This window comes from Bombus affinis, chromosome 12 (genome assembly GCF_024516045.1).
Source record: "Bombus affinis isolate iyBomAffi1 chromosome 12, iyBomAffi1.2, whole genome shotgun sequence".
NCBI classification, from domain to species: Eukaryota; Metazoa; Arthropoda; class Insecta; order Hymenoptera; family Apidae; genus Bombus; species Bombus affinis.
The window spans coordinates 188,031-207,774 of record NC_066355.1 but is presented as its reverse complement, the minus strand read 5'-3'; the positions used below and the strand labels follow the sequence as shown (position 1 = coordinate 207,774).

The 19,744-nt window shown below is 31.7% G+C and overlaps 2 long non-coding RNA genes across 2 annotated transcripts; both read right to left on the bottom strand.

Moving 5' to 3' along the window:
- Positions 1 to 319: 319 nt before the first annotated feature.
- Positions 320 to 6,163, bottom strand: LOC126922451 (uncharacterized). The gene is made up of 2 exons (XR_007712772.1): positions 3,646 to 6,163; positions 320 to 1,048 (listed from the first exon to the last, which is right to left on the bottom strand). It is a non-coding gene; the product is annotated as an uncharacterized LOC126922451 (long non-coding RNA).
- Positions 6,164 to 8,752: 2,589 nt separating this feature from the next.
- Positions 8,753 to 19,337, bottom strand: LOC126922432 (uncharacterized). Its single transcript, XR_007712750.1, has 4 exons — positions 17,766 to 19,337; positions 15,410 to 15,576; positions 14,966 to 15,319; positions 8,753 to 13,697 (listed from the first exon to the last, which is right to left on the bottom strand). It is a non-coding gene; the product is annotated as an uncharacterized LOC126922432 (long non-coding RNA).
- Positions 19,338 to 19,744: the final 407 nt, after the last annotated feature.

The following is a 19,744-nucleotide window of genomic DNA, read 5'->3' as shown; positions in this document are numbered from 1 at the left end:
ATGTATAATATTTAAATAGTATAGAAAATCCACGTAAATTGTGGCATAATTTACTGTTGAAAATAAGACAAAAATTTCCTTCTAATGTTAAAACTACCAAGTCTGTCAAAATGACTGACTTCAGATTTGTTTCTTTTAGAATTACTAAAAGCGTGTACCTGCTTTTGCCAAAATTTTTAATTTATAATATAAATATATATAATAATATATACAAATTTAGAAAAAGCGAATAAATTATTGGTAACTTTGATTTTATTTATCTGAAAAGTGTGTGAAAAGTTTCTTTTATTTTATAAGGAAATAATAGACTCACAACATATTTGTTTTATATTATTTTATTGAATTACGTTTTTCTTAAATAAATGTTACCTTTTTTATTATAACCAAAGCATATGTTTCTTTGCTGGTTTTCCCAAAGTGGCGTCGTACACAAACATGTCATTATCATGGAATAATTATAAAATTTTATCAAAAGTATATGTGGTAGTTTTATGGACATTTCCTTCTTTCTATCTAATCATTAAGTGTTTTAAACCAACAGCATTAATCGTTGACCTAAAATTTTATAACATTAATAATTTTGTCTTACTTTTACTTATACGTTATGCGACCACAATTTATAGAGAAATAATATGGTAAACGATAATCCTTGGAATATTGTTAAACACAGCGTGTACATCAATTGTAAATAATTTACCAGTTAACACGAACGTAACCAGCATATGACAAAGGTTTAGCATTAGATGCAATCTCGAGATGTTAACACGAAGCTGAGACGAACATTACATAGCATCAAAAGAACTTGAGGAAGATCTTGCACGGATTGAATTTCCTCTTCTTTTCTGAAGTTGGAGGTAAGGTCAGAAACCGGAGATTCCATGGAGATCGGGGTCGAGGAGGGGCCAAGTTGATTCTTAAATCATCGAACAAGAGTCGTACTCCGCGCTCTTGAACAACAAGCTACCTCGAGATTCCAGTCTCTCTTTCCCTTTTTAGCTGCTCTTTCATTACTCCATCCCACTCGTTGTCGACCAGCTGTATATATATACTGTTGACAGAAGCCAGAAATAGCCCTGAACGACTTGGTCCAACCAGGAGGTTCTTCTTCAACTACAGACTAATAGGTATGCAATGAAATATTTGAAAGGAATGCGCGGTAATTTAACACATTGCTAGACTGAGGATTTTTATGCGAATTTATACCTTCGGGAACATAGGTAAAAAGGTAGAAAAACATGCTTTGCCTACCAAATGTTATAGAAAGCGCTTTACTTTGGATAATTTATATATTTTATTTTATGTTACGTGCGTTCTATGCAATTTTCCATGTTCAAATTTCCTATAAATGCGTGAAAATCAGCAGTGTGTTTATTACTTATCGAATTATAGCTTATAATCATACTAAAAAGTGTAAAGAAAAATTTTCCAACTAAAGCATAATATATGTAATACAACGCATAGCGAGTACAAAACGAATTGCACGTAAGAAGTATGCGAGAAGGCTCACAGCTGGGTTTTATGAGGGCGCGACCGCCAGTCACTGGCGAAAAGAGCAAACACAATTTTTCAACAAAGACGGATGTTAAAAAACCACCACTTTTTGAGCTTCTTGAGAGCGAAAAATTCTCGCAAAATATTTAAGAGCATCTTACAATGAACAGAAAATGTTATTAACGTTTATCCCAGATGTGGTGGAAAAGTTGAAAAAAATAAGTGCAAAGATGAAAAAGTGGCAGCGATCAATTTTATTAATCATTTATTAATCATGTTCTTCGCATGCTCATCCATGCACGAAGTAATTCCTTAGAAATTCTGCTGGTAAATCAGCTGAAATTTGGAATCGACCACATGCAAAGTATCGCAAGATCGTCGTTGGCTATTATTTTTACGTAACAACAATCCTGTGGTGCTTCAGATTTGCTCGATTTCAAATTTCAATTGATTTTTCAGCAGAATTTCTGAAGATTATTATGTCAATACAATGAATGATTATTCTGTAGCTGGATCGGAATTTGAAGAAGATGAAAATTAAAAGTAACGCATGCGTAAACTTGGCCACTGTCACTTTTTCATCCTTGCACTCGTTCTTTTCAACTTTCTCATCGCATTTCGTATAAATCCTAGTAACATCTGTAGTCCCTTGAGAGACGTTCTTAACCTTTTTGCTCTTAACGCCGGATATATTCGATACCCACATACGATACGATAAAATTGTTTGTTCTTTGTGACTTCGAGTGCGGATTACATTCAAGACTTTATTATTTATACGGAAGCTGGTACTACTATGGAGCCCGAACGTAAAGACTGTGATAAATCAGGAAGTATAATGTCTCTCCTAGAACCACATTTAGGTAGAGGACCACACCCTTTACGTGGACAATTGGTACACGAACCTTGCATTATTTGATATATTACATAAAAATTCTACAAATGCGTGTGGCATCGTAAAAAAGAGGGAAAAGGGAATGCCAAAAGTGAACGAAAAATAACAAAAAAAGAGCAGCGTGTTTTCGTACGTGTGCAAATACGTTAGTCATAAAATATACGATAAAAAAGAGGTTTTCATAATTTCAACAATACATACAGAGATATTTGTGGATATACCAAACTATCTTGTATACATGATTATAATAAATTGATGGGTGCTGTAGACAGGACCTACATGATCATCAGCATTATAAATTCAGTATTATAAATATATAAACAACAGAATGGTACAAAAAATACTTGTTCCATATTATTGATATGTGCTAATGGAATTCATATTGCCTGTACAAATTGAAAACCAACAAAACCATATCAATTGTAAAATTTCAACTGAAATTAATAGATCAAATTTTAAAGAAATATCAGAAAGAAACAAGACGTCATTCTATTACACCTGAAGATAATCACTCATCAAGACTCAACGGAAGACATTTTCCTTCACTTTATGAAGCTACAGGAAAAGATAGATCACGAAGGTGTGTCGTGTGTGCGAAAAACGATGAATCGAGAATCTCGTTATCAATACCAAGAATGTGATGTTTCCATGCTTCAAAATTTAAATATTAAATTATTAATCACTATATATTATTCTTTCACTATTTTCAATCGTTGCTCAGACTCTTTATACCCATTAAATGAGTTTATATCTTTTATGTAGAAATTATGAGTATATTGTTTTAAAGAAAAGTTCCTTTTCTTCCGAGATAAACTGTCCACGGGTTAATCGTGCAGGAATTTTTCATTAGCAAGGAAGTCGAAAAATGGTCATTCTTCCTCCTTTATAATAAAACATTCGGGAAAATGTTTTGATCTGCAGACTATCTAGTTTGTACGATACAGATCAGATATGAAAGTTTCTTCTAAACACGTAAAGAGGTTACCGTCTCTAGCTTAAACGGCAATATTTAAACAATTTTTATGAAAACCAGTTCATCGTTGCTTAAAATAACTGCGTATCAACTGTTTCATTGATTATCAAGAGCAGTATCAACACGGTTATTATAGCCGCCACGCAATTGATACCAATTACCGAGCGTCGACTTTGGACAGCTCTAATAGGCTTATTACATGGGTGCTAACTATAGTCGATATTTGTATCCGCAGATCCTCGCATGGATATCGATTATAGTCGGCATTAGGAATGAAAAGGTTAAATACCTGAAAGAGAAGATTTCGTGTCCTCGCTTTCGTTACGCTTCCAGCGTATTGTGTTCTTGGAAGTAGAATAGAATGTACGCTGAAGTGATCGTGTGGACAACCCCTGTGAAATATTTCAGAGAATGCGCCATCTCACGCGGGAGCCGTTAGGTTGGTCGTCGTATGGAAACTCCGCGTTTTATGACAGTATCTGAGTGTTGGCACATAGATGAGCGAAGCGCTAAAATTCTATTTCTTGAATATAGCGATTGTTCTTGATCGTGGCATAAAATAGCATAATGGCATTCTCCGAGGTTCGTGTTATAACCAGAAATTCAAAATAACAGTTATCTTAAACATTTTTTGGAAAAAAGTCAATGACTAAAATTTCATTTTTACTTAAATGGAAGCTGCCGATTATCAATAAGTATCAGAGAAAGTTCTGAACAAATGAAATAATTAAAAAATGTTAATTTTTTATTATTTTCAACACGAATAATCGTTATCAAAGATTCAAATTTTTTTGACTACTGGTAACCGTTATCAATTTTTTTGGGTACCAATAACCACTACCGATGGGCCGAATCTTATTCTGTTTACCATTAACTGACATCGACGCGAAAAAATTTTTCTGGTCACTTTCGATCAGTGTCTATTGTTATTAACATTACTGATAATTAGTATATTAATACAAATGTTAACAAAAATATCGTATTATAATATCTTTTATCCTACACTTTGTTTCATGTATTTTCATGCTGTTTCTTCTTGTTGATTAATAAGATATTTATAAGTTTTGTAATTTATTCTTTATATTGTCAGTGAATATGTATTAATCGCCAGTAACGTTAATAAGAAGAGACAATAGTCGAATGTAGGCAGAAAATATTTTTGTCGTCGATAATCGTATCGGCAATCAAAATAAAATTCGGGTCGTCGATAAAGGTTACTGATAATCAAAAAAATTTCGATCATTTATATTGGTTACTGATAACCAGAATTAGAATTCCGTCACTGATAATGGTTATTTGTAATCAAAATTTTCTTAATTAAAAGTATTAACTCTTATAAAGTAACAGTAATGTTTCCTGGTTATAACACTTAACAAAAATATTTCAAATTTATTATAGATATCTAATAACAAATTATCTAAATATTCTCAAATAATTCTAAATAAAACTATATTTAGTAAGTTGTATTTTTTTGTGAGTAGTTGTTTTAATCATCAGCATGTTAACAGTAATTTGAATTTTATCAAAAATGAATATTAATTTTGTCATTTTTCTTTCACGCGTAGAATGTTATTCTACTTAAATTTACGTTGTAAATGTACCGATTAAATGGATCGTTTATTTTGAAAGTGGTGAAATTCCATTTCCTGTAGTCTGTCCAAACAGTCGAGGCACCAATAATGAAAAACAAATTGTACAATTTATAATCTTGAAAATAGTACAAGTACATTCCTGACCCTGAAGAAAGATATTGCTCTAGTTAATTCTCAAAAAAAAAAAAACTATTTGTATAATGAATTTATATCTACTTAAACATATTTAAACAAATAAATCTTATCAGAATTTTTCAATCGATGGCAACGCAAACGCTTCGATATCTCGAAACAAAGGGTCATGGACTTACACCACTTTCAAGGAAAACGTCTCATTAATTACTAAATAGATTTATTGCTTAGCATATTGCAGAATAAGATCGTTTTATTGTTATGAGACGATATTCATAAAGTAAATGACAATTAGGATATAGTAAATCGCATTATGTAATGTAGTCAGTAGAACGTTTCAGCAAAGGAGATACTTGAGGTGTGTTAATAAAATGTTTCAATAAAAAAAAACTGTAAAAATATTTTTGTCATTTGACCAACTCTGCTAGTATCGCATTGTTCTTTTAATCGAACAGAAGTTTGCAACCACTGACGATGTTTGTTCTAAAAACGTTTCAAAATTACTCGATTACGTAATAAAATAAAATCTTTCATCCACATCACGTAAATAATTTACATTCGTGTTAAACTATTGTTCAAGAACTAAAAATAGTGTAACTTTAATTATAATCTAACTATAATGGTGCTTTTATTTTAACAGTAGAAACAATCTTTCAGTTTTTTTCTCTTAGTGTTCCACGTTAATTGTGTCACAAGTTCTTTAAAAAATTATTAACATATCTTCTCTTTTTTGTAAGAATTGCTTTTGTCAAATACTGTACTTGAGAGCTGTGCGTCAAAGTAGGGAGAAAACAAGAAAATGAAATAGAAAGGAGGAAAAAGAGAAAGAGTGTGAAATATGCACTCAAGTTGGTTAGAGCAAGTAAATGTCTATGTAAGATAAACAAAAATAATAGTATTATTTATAATACTAATATATAATTCTTACTAAATGATGAGCAAAAAATTTAATGGTATTATTTTGTTTACTATTTTCAGTATGTTAAAAATGCTTGATATAATTTAAATTTAAAACAATGATTGCAATGCAATGATAACAGCGTAATTATGATTTATATATAATAATTATCATTTATGATAATAACAATCATTAATTGTCATTCTAAGTACACTTTTTGAGGAACAAGGAGCACTCTAGATTTTAAAGTGATCACTCACACTTAATGTTCCAAGCACGGAAAGAATTCATAGACGTGACTTTGTTAGCGTTTTTACGTAACTTTAACGAAAGTCTAAGAGGTAAGGCTCGTGCATGCAACGAATCAGATTTGAAAATGTCAAAAGGCTGTGGTCAGGCGTGAAGAAATTGTCATGGAAGTCGTAACCGCGACTTCACCGTGAATTCTCTTACACAAGACTTTCGCTCGTAGCGAGGCATGCACGCGTGAGCGTTGTCAAGAAGGCGGAGAAGCGTGCCCACGCGTTTCGCTTCGAAAACCCAACTGCACTCGACAGTTATTTATTCATCCTTATATTACACGCCAGCGCAAGGATCTCCCGAATCCCACGAGACTCTGAATCTACATAAATGCTCATTAGCGACGTGATAGAAGCGTGCCGTATTACGCGCCTCCAATCCACGAGATAACTTTCTTCGAAACTTTTCTGATATTTTTCACCTGTATTACGGTATCGCGTGTGGCTCCGTTTATCTGTAATTGACAAGTCTGTATTTGATATTTTAATATCATACAGTGTTACCAACCACGTTAAAAAGGTGAAAGTTGGATAATTATTTGGAATACCGAACATCTCACCAATATTACTGACTTTGGAATATATTGTCAATAACAGTATATGTATTGAATAATTTTTCTCTATGCATGTAATCATCGCTCGATTTTAATTCTCGAGTTACGCACGAACATATTTTTAATACTTTTTTTACTTTAATACTTCGTAACGTTATTTAATACAAAGCAATGTAGGTTTAGATTAGATCTGGGTTCGGTAATAAAGAAAAATATAATTTCACTTTAAACTTTCTTATATGAAATGCGGCCGAACAAAACAAACAAACAGGCACAAAGTGATTCCTTACGAGAAAACAAGAAGATGATGTAAGTTACTTATTAGTTTTCGAGAAAATAGAATTTGAAAATTTATCAGGTATTCTTGAACATAAGTCAAAAATGTAAAATAACATTTTTTCATATGTCGCTTTGTTTTCGAGAAAAATAAATTTGAAGATTTATCATAATTTTATTCCACATTTTTCAGTTATTTTCGCACGTAGAATAACCTGCTTCTGACTATTCACTCGTGCCTAGTCGGTAACTAGTCAAATTCACATATAGAAAACAAATTTCGAAAGTCGACTTCCCAGAAAACTAAGCCGCGGACGAAAAAATTATATTCCATATTTTCTTTTTATTTTTTCAATCTTCTTTTTAATTTTTAAACAAGCACCTCCTTCTCGCTTGTACGTATTACTCAGCCGTATCCTGTACATTATTGCGTTTGGTTCGAGTCAGAAGTTGGAAATATTTCTGGCATCATATCGTAAAATGCCATTATATGGCACCGATATATCAACTTTCTTATGTAGGCAGCATAACGACAAATGCAAATTTCGTAAGGAGAAATATTTGCTATTGTGTCTTGTTACACACTTTTTGCAATATTCTGAGTGTGTAACTGAACGTTTGGGTTGTAAAATTCATCCTATGATTCACTGTTATCTAATTTTACACAAATTAAAGGTGATTTGTGTAAGGTTTGATGGTCAGATTGATAGTGTAAATCAAATTTATTCTGCATCTGACGCAAGCTCAAGATAATTCATACCTCTTACAAATACTAGAATACGATATATAGTAACAAAAGTACTTTTACGTATATCTCGAAAGCTATGGGTATAGAGAAATATTATTCGATATGTTGACCTTGATAGCACACTTTAAACTCACCAAAATTGACAAAATTCTATTCTAAGTAAATAATTACCATTTGCTACATCATACAACAGATTGGAATAAATTTTATTACAAATACAGATAGAGAACAATAGTTTGAAACAGTGACTCATTTCAATTATTTGACTACTTTACTTTAAGGATAACATAGGAAAAGTAATATTATTTTACGTCATAATTTTAGTATTAGTTTGAATCTTAGATATTTTACGTATATTTGAAATATAAACAATATTTTTTCAAATTATTTCGTAACGTAACAGTATTCTCAAACTTACCTTAATTTGAATTATTTCGAATAATACATGTCGCATCTTGCTCACGTGAAACACTATGAAGACGTAAATGACGATTGATACGGCAGCATTAGAAATTGGTTGAGATATTTTTCGAGGAAACATTTATTCATGTACAGAATATCAAATGAAATAAAAAATTATTTCAATTTCTGACTAAATAATGATATAATCCAAAGAATAATCTTAAACTTGCTTATTCAAATAAATTAAATAGTAGTCCACGCTGACAGACATTTATCTGTAGATAGTTTACATGTATTGTCCGCAGACAGTCGATGCCACTAGGCAACGTGCAATAGGTACACATGTAAGAAGATATATGTGACACATTTTCCGTAGAGAACATTTACGGATTGACACATGTTTTCGTACAATTGTCTGCTAGTATAGACTAGGCGTAACATATAATTATTTCCACGCAACATCACATAATAAAAGATGATATAACATGTAAAAAATCATTTTTCAAATATTTTATTAAATAATGCTTAATTTCAGTGTTATATAATTCAGATATCATTAGTATTTAATTACATAGTATAAAAGATTATAATTGAAACAATACTATTAATATAACTATAAATATATTAGCAATAGTATTATAATACAAACACTAGTAATAATAGATTAATGTTAACATCAGGTTGCAGGGTAATGCTAAACAATGTTTACACGCATCAATACAAAATTATAAGAAAGATACGAAATAACAATGGAGCAGTTTTTTTTTTGTTCGATAAAACGTTGGAAATAAAAAATAATAAACATAGGATTGACGTATGTATACGAATAACTGAATTTATTATATTCTGAATGTACCATTAATTCTTTAGGTACATTAATTACTGACAGATTAGATACTGATTGGGAGCTGATACATATATATTATGTAATAATCGAAGATAATCGAAATAATACCGTTTAATTTAAAAAGATAATAGTAACTGTTTGGTGACCAGCTGCAGGATTATCTTTATAACCTGTACATTATGTACACAACAGTGTAAACGAAACATATTGCAAACTTATAGCTATAACTCATACATGATTAACAAGCAAAAATATTATAAAAAGAGGAAGGATAACCTACTCGTAGACTTATGAAATACTTAAACGTATCCTAACGTATCCTAGCGTAACATATACAATACATAGAGTTGTTACAGAAGGTAGTTCCATTATTTGTATTATAGCGTTTATATACTAATTAAACAGAGTTAAATTAAACATTTAAGTGTATTAAATTTCATATCATGTAGTAGTACTTTCATATAACTATAAAAATTTCAGATTATGAAAATGAAATATATGATCGGCTAAAAAATACTTCCCTGGAAAATAAGGGTATGCAGGAATACTTTTAGTAGCTACTGTACACATACGTACTTAATCTTGAATTATAACTCTCGCAGGTTTTCCTTTCTCTTTCGTACTATTGTCTAAAAAATTCTGATGAATTCATGAATTATTTATTTCTCTATTTATCGTAGGCTTACTTATTTACTGCGTTTACTTTTTAATACAATACAATTTAAATAATTTAAAACTTTAGAGAATGACATCTAATTAATAACCGAATAAATCTATTTCGCAATTTAAAGTGAAACTGAGGTCATTGATTCTTTAACTGGATACTTTTATTATATTTTATCGATCCAAATAGATTGTTAACAATTTTCAATTTTCCATGAATTCATCATCAAGGTCCATTTAAAATGCGCCAAGAAAATGCTATCAAATTGCCTGACAGAGACATTTGTTATGTGCCTAGTTATGTAAGAGGTCAAGTAGTATTTATGTATACGTAAGAATTTGTCTTGGCGCCATTTAATTGGCATACGTTCAAAATGCCAAAATCCTGAAAATTATTGTAAAAAGTTGTAATGCTAGTATCCAGAAAATATATTTTAAAATTTAAATTAGAAACACTCGAGTTTATCGTTCTGATTGCTTTTTCATGGCTATTCTTATTCTGTGCACAAGCTGCATAATTTATCTTACAAAAAGAATTTCATTTAAGTAACGCATACTAAGTAGAAAATACCCAAGTAAAATACATACAATAAATGCGTACGATAAAATGCCACATGCAAGCATATTTTCAATAATTCTTAGCAATAATTAAATTATGATCAACAGTAGACAAGGGGTAATTAAAGCGTAAGAAAACAAGTAATGACTTAGACTCTATAATTGACAAAGAGAATTAAACACATTTAATTGTAAGTTAAGTTGCAAGTTACATTTATAATATTTACGGACTAAAACTGTAAGGAAAAATGATAGTTTGAATTTATATTTTCTTAAGATCAGTCGTTTTTTATTAATTTACCAGATATTAATTCACTAGTGATTAATAACTCAAACATGTCAATAAAAATTTTCATTCTGAATCTTTTGAGTTTCTGTACCATTTACAATCTCTGTTAAAACTTACTGTGATATATATTTTATTGATTTTGAAGTTTGAAGCGAGAACTGAAAATTTGATCCGAATAATCAGTACTTTTTGTATTATTTCCAATTATTTAATTACTTATTCCAGCTTATTCACATAATTTGTTTTTTATTCAATGCATCATTTTCGATATTGTATCTGTCAAAAAAGTTTAAACAATATATTGCATGTAAGTTTCATCAAATTCAATTCTTGTACACAATCTATGAAAAACATGACCTTTCCTTTTAGTTACATTGAGCGAGTTCTAATCGGATGCAGACGATATTATACAAATAATAAAATCATTGTATTTTGAGTAAAATTGCTTTATTTATATCAGTAAATAGCCAAAATGATGTACATTAAATTTAAAAATTGATTTGTGACACGAATTAAATTCTATTATATCACGTATACAATGACGTATTACAATATGTCATCAAATTTTAATTGTATAACATAAGATTAATGTATTGATATTGCATCATATAATATACATTCAAGTTATGTGAATATCTATACACAAAACAGACTGCATTAATTTACTTGTGTTGGTCATATCATCTACAATACAGGGATTTTCAATGTTTTGCAATTGACAGTGAAATATAGTAAATGGACCAGACATAATTTTAGACATCTTAAACCGAGCCAGAAATTTAATTAACTACATGCGGGAGATGTATTGCAAGGACTAGGCTTGCCAAATTTCTCTGTTTTACTTAATAGCTGAATCATGGAGATCACAAAGAATTCCTTATATTAATTCTTAATCGTACTTGTCATAAAAATAAAACAAAAATCAAATTTATCCAGATTTCATATGCGGCATAAAACAATTCTTGTTAGAAAAGGAAATAATTCGGTTAAAAATGATATGTTATAATTTTACAACCATCTGGATACCGTGTTATTTATTATGACAAAATTTTTAAATTAATAGCAATTATATTTTCGAAGTAATTATTAAATAGCAGTAAATTAAATTCCTATTTCATAAAATACTTTATTGCAATAAATAAAAGAAATAAATAAAAGTTACAACTTTTAACAGATAATGTTCGGATTATTTTTTTCATTTAAATATTTTAATATTTTAATTAATTTCATATCTAGATAACTAGAAAATATAAATTTCTTATTACAAAGCACGAATATATTTCGACATAAATTTACCTGCCATTGACTGTCACGTATACTAAACATTAAAACATGGATTCTTACGATCTCCAGAAAGCTTATAATGTTTTTTATGGGTGAGAAGTGGTGAAATCGCTATGGCTATTTTTACTAGTATTAATTTTTTTTTTATAGAAAATTCTATCACAGATATTTTCAGAATTTACTCGCATCTGTACGACTACATTTAATATTTGATTAGAGGTAGTAATGCTAATTTTGTATCAATAAACGCAACATATTTAAAAATCTCCGCGTCATATATGTACCTACTTAAAAGAGCCAATCAGAGATTATTATACAGACTGTCACGTATACAGCTTATTATATTTATATATTATAAAAGAAGTTGTTTCAATTTTAAATCGTTTAAATAGTTTTCTTATACATCTAATAAAACAAAACGATTCCATCTTCTCTCTAAAATATATATATATAAAATATAGTAGAAAGGAAGAAAGTAAGAAAGGAATATGGCGACACTTCCGCCGAGTCACGTGTCATTCATCCATTGTCGACCGCAGTGATCGATGGCGCAAAAATTCAAAACGATCGATGAGCGAGTGCATGATACAGTCATTTTCAACAGGAGTGGTAACTTATACTGTAAAGACAGCAGGAGAAAAGTGAGAGAATGAAAGGCAAGTAAGTTCGTGGAAGTACAATGCGTAGGAGGGCGTAAGATACCTTAATCGGAAGCTTATGCCTGAAGGATTACAACGGTGGTGGTCTGTATTGCCGCAAAATCATAGCTTTCAAGATATTAACAAAAATATACTAATACTATATACGAGTGCGTACACAGACGCAAGCGACGCGATAGCTGCTTCGCTCGCCGCTCCACGATCTATTTGCAGTATATAGTATTGGATTAGGTTTGAATTATTCTTCGTGAAGCGATCGGTTACGCAAAGATGATTTGATTGCCAGTGTAAAGTGACTGGCGAGCATCGAACGAAGCGGCTATCGCGTCGACTACATCCGTATACGCGGTACATATACACATAGAAAGCGACGTAGTAAGACCAACATATTTTTGTTAATATCTCGAGAACTATGACTCTTCGGCAATTCGGACCACCATCGTTGTAATCCTTCCAGACATAAGATTTCGAACTAGGTATCACACGCCCTCGGTGAAGTCGTAACTGGCGCGAGAAACTGACGAAGCAGACGAAAGGGACTATAGCAAGAGTGCGGCGTGTTTCGTCACCGATGGTCTGTTTGAGTCGTGCGGTTAGTTAGAGGTTGGAGGCCGAGTGGAGTCGAGTGGAGTGGAACGTAAGCGGAACGCCACAGAAATAGTACAGACTGCGTCGACCGTCGTTCGACGTGCTATTACGCAAGCGGTCGCTCGGTCTGGGCTTGGTTCAGGTGTATGCGGGGATTCCTCGTGGCGCCGCTCGTCTGGCGCACTATTCGCCACACACACGCGTCAATCGGCCATGTTCGTGAACTAGCCGATGACAGACGCGAGTTCTGGCACACTCGAGAAACCTCCTACGGCATCCGGAGAATTCGTCGAGCACGACTCGACCAAGGTAATTGATCGATTTATAATGGGCCGTGCCGGAATTGTATTGGAGAAACGTGGACAGCCAACGATTATCCGATTTGAAGGAAATTAATACCTTTTCACCTGTTCGTGTGCCATTCGAATCACGTCGCTCCGTTTATAACATTGAATCATCGTATTCAATGAATGAAAACTTGCTATTTCTTTTTCCTTACGGTTGCACTTCAGTCGAGACACATTTCTTTACTTCTCATGACGCATGATGCATCTGAAATACAATTAATGACTATTTAGAGGAAACAGAGGAACTTTAAATGTTTATCTTTTTTTTTCTTCCTTCTTACAGACAAAAATATTATTAGTGGCCATCGGTAAGTTGTCGAGTATTAATTGATACATAACGACATTGATGGATAATATTGTCAAATTATCAATAAGATAAAATAGAATGTAACACGATAAATTTACGGGAAAGCATGGTAATAAATAAATACTTTGTTCTAAAAATTTATTCCAAAGAATTTTTCCTATTGTACAAAAATAACATTTCTCTCGGAACAAATATTAAACAAATTTTAGTAACAGACATAATCCTAAGTTTAGGCAAACTCGTAATACCTTCTATATTCCACCACGTTATTAAATCATAAACGAGTTTTCAGACATAACACTAGTCTCATCAATATAGATACACTATATAGATACACTTTTAATTAAATTTAGCTTAACAGTATTAACGATACATTAAAATGTCAGTAAAATTTCAATGTTGTTGATACTTGTGAAAAAGTTATCGATTCGAAGAGTCGATTAAAAATATACGATTTCTTCAGAACTGTCCAATCGACATTCGTCCAAATGCTCGATAAATCGGTCTCAAAATAATATTGTTTAAAAATTTGTCGATTATTGGTAAATTAAAGAATCATAATAAATATATATACATACATAATATATCAGTTTTTTCTCACCAAACGATGCTACGGCATGTTCTACGGTTAAAAGTATGAGACTAACGTTATATAATATAAATACAAGCACACAAACGTTTCGTTAAAAAATTACGACAAAAATACGATAAAGCAACTGACGGATGTTTCGTTCCAAGTTTCAAAGCGGTAGTTTAGCGAAGGTTGACCTCAATGATGGAAAAGCCAAGAAGGATCGGTTCTTTGTGCCTGAGATCACCAAGTACTATGCTATTGGACGTTTAATGTTTAACTGTATGAAACTTTAAAGAAAAATATTTTATAAATAAATATTAACACGCGGAGAACTAAATATGAAGAAATGAAGAAAAATCAGCAAGAAACTCGTAACGTAAGAAATATAAATCCAGTTTTTCAAAGAAGTTTGTAAGAATTTGTTTATTGTGCAGAATATAGATTCAAGTTTTCATTCACGACATCAAGGTATACGCTGCTAATTTGTTTTCCACGCTGTATCGAACGGAGAACCAATTCATTATTTCATATTCGCATCATAACATTTTAATAGACTACAAATTAATAAACATATTTAAACATCTTTACTTACGTTTGCTGGTATGCGATGGAATCGTACGATGAGAGCACACGTATATGAAATAAATAGAAGAAACGATAGCGTACTGCATACATTGTATAGTAAAAGGAGGAATTCATCAATGATTAATGAAATTATTTACTATTGATACTTCACTTCAAGCACCCATTCCTACCGATGGAAGGTTAATATTGGTGGAGAATTGAATTTAATACTACATAAAATTTAAGGTCATTAAATTGCCTTCTTTTATGTTGTATAGTGTTGTTATAATTTGTTAATCCAATTTTGAACAGATCGAGTTCATATAATGTTTCTTTTTTGTCCCTATTCGTAGAAAATAGCGATAAAATGTAGTACAGAAACCTGAAATATTTTATATCAGAAAAACTTCGTACACAAATTATGATCATTCTACAGAATTGAGAATTATTTAACAGTGATTTTTCCACATACCTCTTTATTTAATTTATGAATTGTAACAAGCTTCAGGTATAGAGGAGGACATGCTACAAACGCGGTCAGACGAGTAAATAACTATTAGTAATTTTATCAGAATTCGTTTAAAAACCATCTGCAGGAAACTGAGAAAGTACCCAGGGGACTGAGATCTCAACAAAAGTCTCATATAACCAATTATATTTAAAAATTTTTACTTGAACAAATAAGATAATTTAATATTAGTTTTAGATAGCTCAAGGATTATTTACAAAATTTGAACATCCAACATCAATAGTAATTTGTAATTATCTAGTTTATAAACGAATTAACTAATCACCCTTGATAATTGTTACCGAAACTTGAAGATAAAGACAGAAATAATTAAATTTTAACAACAATCAATTCTTATTAATCATAACTGAACTAGCTAGCAGTCTTGACAATTGCCAGTTAAACTTAGATACAAGAATCATTGAATTTTTAAAACTAATATTTATTCCTTACGTAAACAAGCTCATTAGCTTGTCAATCTTGCTTCCTTTATTATCCCTTTGAGTGCTGTGGGCGCATGTGGTATCTGGCGAAAGCTATCGGTGTGGACTAAGGACATATATATGCGTTTTCTGTAAGTGCCCGGCATGGATTAAGGACGCATGTATGGGTTTTTCAATTTTTCCGAACACCTAATCAGAAGTAATACTATTACGTTTGTGTGAAATAAATATAAATGCATTCCTTACGGCAGTAAACAAATGCCAATAGTGGCTCGTTATTGTTGAAGTGGTCACCACTTGTAAGAAAACTCTACATCTGGTTTTTTTAGTTTCCTCAAGCACTGAATTTTTCACACACAACTAAATTATTAACTTGTGTTATATTTACTAAATTTAGTTTTCTAGTTTATTACCCAAATTCTAGTTAACTGTAAATTTCAATGTTTATAATAAATAATTAAAAATAACTAAAAAATAACGCTCTTGAATCATTTAATCTCGTGCAAAAGAATTACTATAACTTATTACGATTTGCGCTTTGAATAGTCAATCAACAGAGTTCAGTCTAACGAAAAAGTATTCCGTCCACAGCGATCGTCAGCGCTAGACGCGCGCCGTCCGTACGGACGGCATAGGCCGCGAGTATTCAGCACTCAAAGGGTTATGAATTAAAATAAGTAAATTGTAGACTTTATTTTCTAACGTTCGAGACTACATTACAATTTCACCTAAAGACATTCTATAAGTATCTATGTAATATAAATACAATCAACACACAGTTTAATCAGGTTCCTGGATACTTAGCCTCCTATCATATTGCACGACAGAGGACTGAGATCAGGGAATTAAATGTTAAAATTTCTCAAGCGAATTATTATACAGTTCTGATATTAAACAGAAAGTTGAATACCAATGTTATATTTACGTTACATTAAATAAAACTTAGCAAAGATGATAAATTTAGAATACAATACGAGCCAGGGGACTGAAAAGCTGATTAGCTGCAGCAGGTGATTGTCAACGATTCTACAATTTTATCTAATCAAAAGTGATCACTTGTTACAAAACGTAAGAGATACACAAAATTCATCCGATTATTTTTTACTTACTACAACGTGACTTCTTTCTTAGTACCCGTTTTTTTAGAAATAATTTCACAGATAGGGGACCGAGATGTAAAAGTGGTGACGAAGATTGTAGATGTTTTTTTGTCAATAAAGTGAACTCGATTAAGGTAAGATAAATATGACTACCGTAAAGTATATATAAAAAGGAAAATTAGTAAATAACTTCAAATTCATTTACTGACAATGAGCACGGATTGTAGAGAAAATTATATAGTTATAACATGGCAGAGGACTGAGAATTTCACGTATAAAAGGTAATTTTTTGATATAAATAAATTAAATTGATAGTTCTCCATAATTTGTCGACCAAATTACAAATTACAATCTTTCTCCGTCGTGCAAATATGATACAATTTAACTTTTTTAACAGTTTTTAACATATCATATATGTGCAGCATCTAATTTAAGTTACTACATGTGTATTGAAAAATCTGCATTTTCAGTTATGTAAAAGAAATATATATTTATGTATTTCATGCTATCGCATTAATTTCTTCTGTCCCTTGAGCGAAGATTTTTAGAAAATATTTAATTTTGAGTTTGTTCTTAAGTATAGTATAATACACTATCATGGTTTCAACATTCTACTTTATTACGCATTTTTATATAGGCAATATGAATCAAATGCTTTCGACTTATTTTATGAATTTATTTAGTATATAATATACTCTATTTTTAAAGAAATATACTTTGATGTTATTATATTATTAATTATAACCAAATATGCATTATTACGAAATCTTCAAAAACAAAAGTTATTTTATTACACAATTTCTTTTATTTCTCAACATTTCTGATGAATGAAAAGTATACCCATTTATACAGATGTAACTGTTGTTAAAACATAATAAATTGCTATCAATATAACCTGAAAAGTACCTATATATTTAATTTCTTTAAACCTGTGTTTAACAGATAACAAAAATTTAGAAGATTAGCAGGACATTTGTTAAAAATGTGAAAAATGTTTTAGTTAATAAACGTATTTGCTTTGTAATAAACGTGTTTACTTCATCTTATTATTATAATTAACTGTTAGTTTAAGTACAAAATGGTAGAAAGATTATATTCTAAATCGAGTGTCCGACGCCGAATCGAAAGTCGCGACTCGAATTGTAAATCGAACCGATCATTACCTAATCTGACACCAAGCTCGAGTACCAGCAATTTCAGGTGCTCGCAGGCCACTAACTAGCCCTAATTTGTCATTTCACCATAATTACCTATCCGGTCACTGTTTGTCACTCCATTCTTCTATCCAAACTAAAGGGGTATGGCAAATCTGATATTTTTCTACTTTGGATTAGCAACTTTATATCTGGCAGCTCACAAATTGTTCAATTCTGAGGTGGATAGGTTGTGATAGGTGCTGTAGAAACACTAGAGTATAATTAACAGTATATTTATTAACAATACTCTCGATGTACACTTTACGGAGAGCTCGCGATTACATTTAGCGGTTCGTACTTCGCGGTTACAAGTTCGGACGATGATTGCTCAAGATGCGTCGAGAAAGTCTAGTCAACTATCAATTATCAACTACTGACTACCAACTGACTCTCCGTTACCATGATGCTACAGAGGAAAACTATGATGGGGTATGTCTAAAGATACGAGATCATCGTATTCGTCGGGAAAGCCTTCGTTAGGAAAGTAAGGGAAATGGACGTTGCTGTTAATTGGTTAATCTTTGGGTTGATGGTTGAGGAAGATTGCTAACCGTCCTTGAGAGAAAGTTGCTAGCGGGAAGCGTCATACCTGAGGAAAACCAGATTTCCCGTATCTTTCCCTAGTAGGTAATAAATTTAGGGAATGCTAAGACAAAGGCTATTTGTTCGTTTGAAGAACCTTAGCTAGAAAAATCCTAAGATTTATAGCGGATCCTTAGGCTAGTTGCAAATATGCTATGAAAATGTTTCGATATCTGGCAATCATCTTGTCCGAAGGATAGTAAAATTGAGGGTTATATATTAAAAAAACAAGATAGCTGAGCCGTAACACGACTATTAACTTTTTTTTTCATTAAACTTTATTTTTTGCACTTAATATTTACAATTGAATATACACTGATCAAGTACGCGACTGGTCTAAGGGTAGAAACCGGTAAAGATATGTTGACTATTCTAAAGATACAGAATAAGTGAAGTTTTATTGACGATACTGTGCCTGAGGAAAGCTAGGGGTGGGTATGTCTAAGGACACGGGACCATCGGATTTATTTATGACAATTTTGGTTAGGAAAGTAAGGGCAATAGACACCGCTTCCGATAGGATAATAAGAAGGTTGGCGGACCAGAAAGAGTTTCAGCTGCCTTCGAGAGAAAGTTGCTAACGGAAGATACCGAACGTGAGGAAAACCAATTTTCCCGTGTTAACCCGTAGTAAACAATAAATGTAATAGGTAACCTGAAACAAAAGATACTTGTTTGGTTTGAAGGATCTTAACTATGAAAAATGCCAAGACCCATGGTGGGTCCTTAAGACTAATCAGGCTACGCGCCAAGGATGTGTAGACATCAGGCTACCATCCTGTCCGCGATGTGTGGCCTGGTCTCTAATGCGAATTGATGTTACACAAGCCACGGGACAGAAACCGTTGGGAGGTTTGCTGTCGAGTGCCGCTACAATTCTATGGCTCATATTTCAATATTATAACCGTTAGATCGTGTGTTCCTCAAGGTGCTCACCTTGGATTTCTACTTTTTAATTTCTTCATTAATTAATTACTA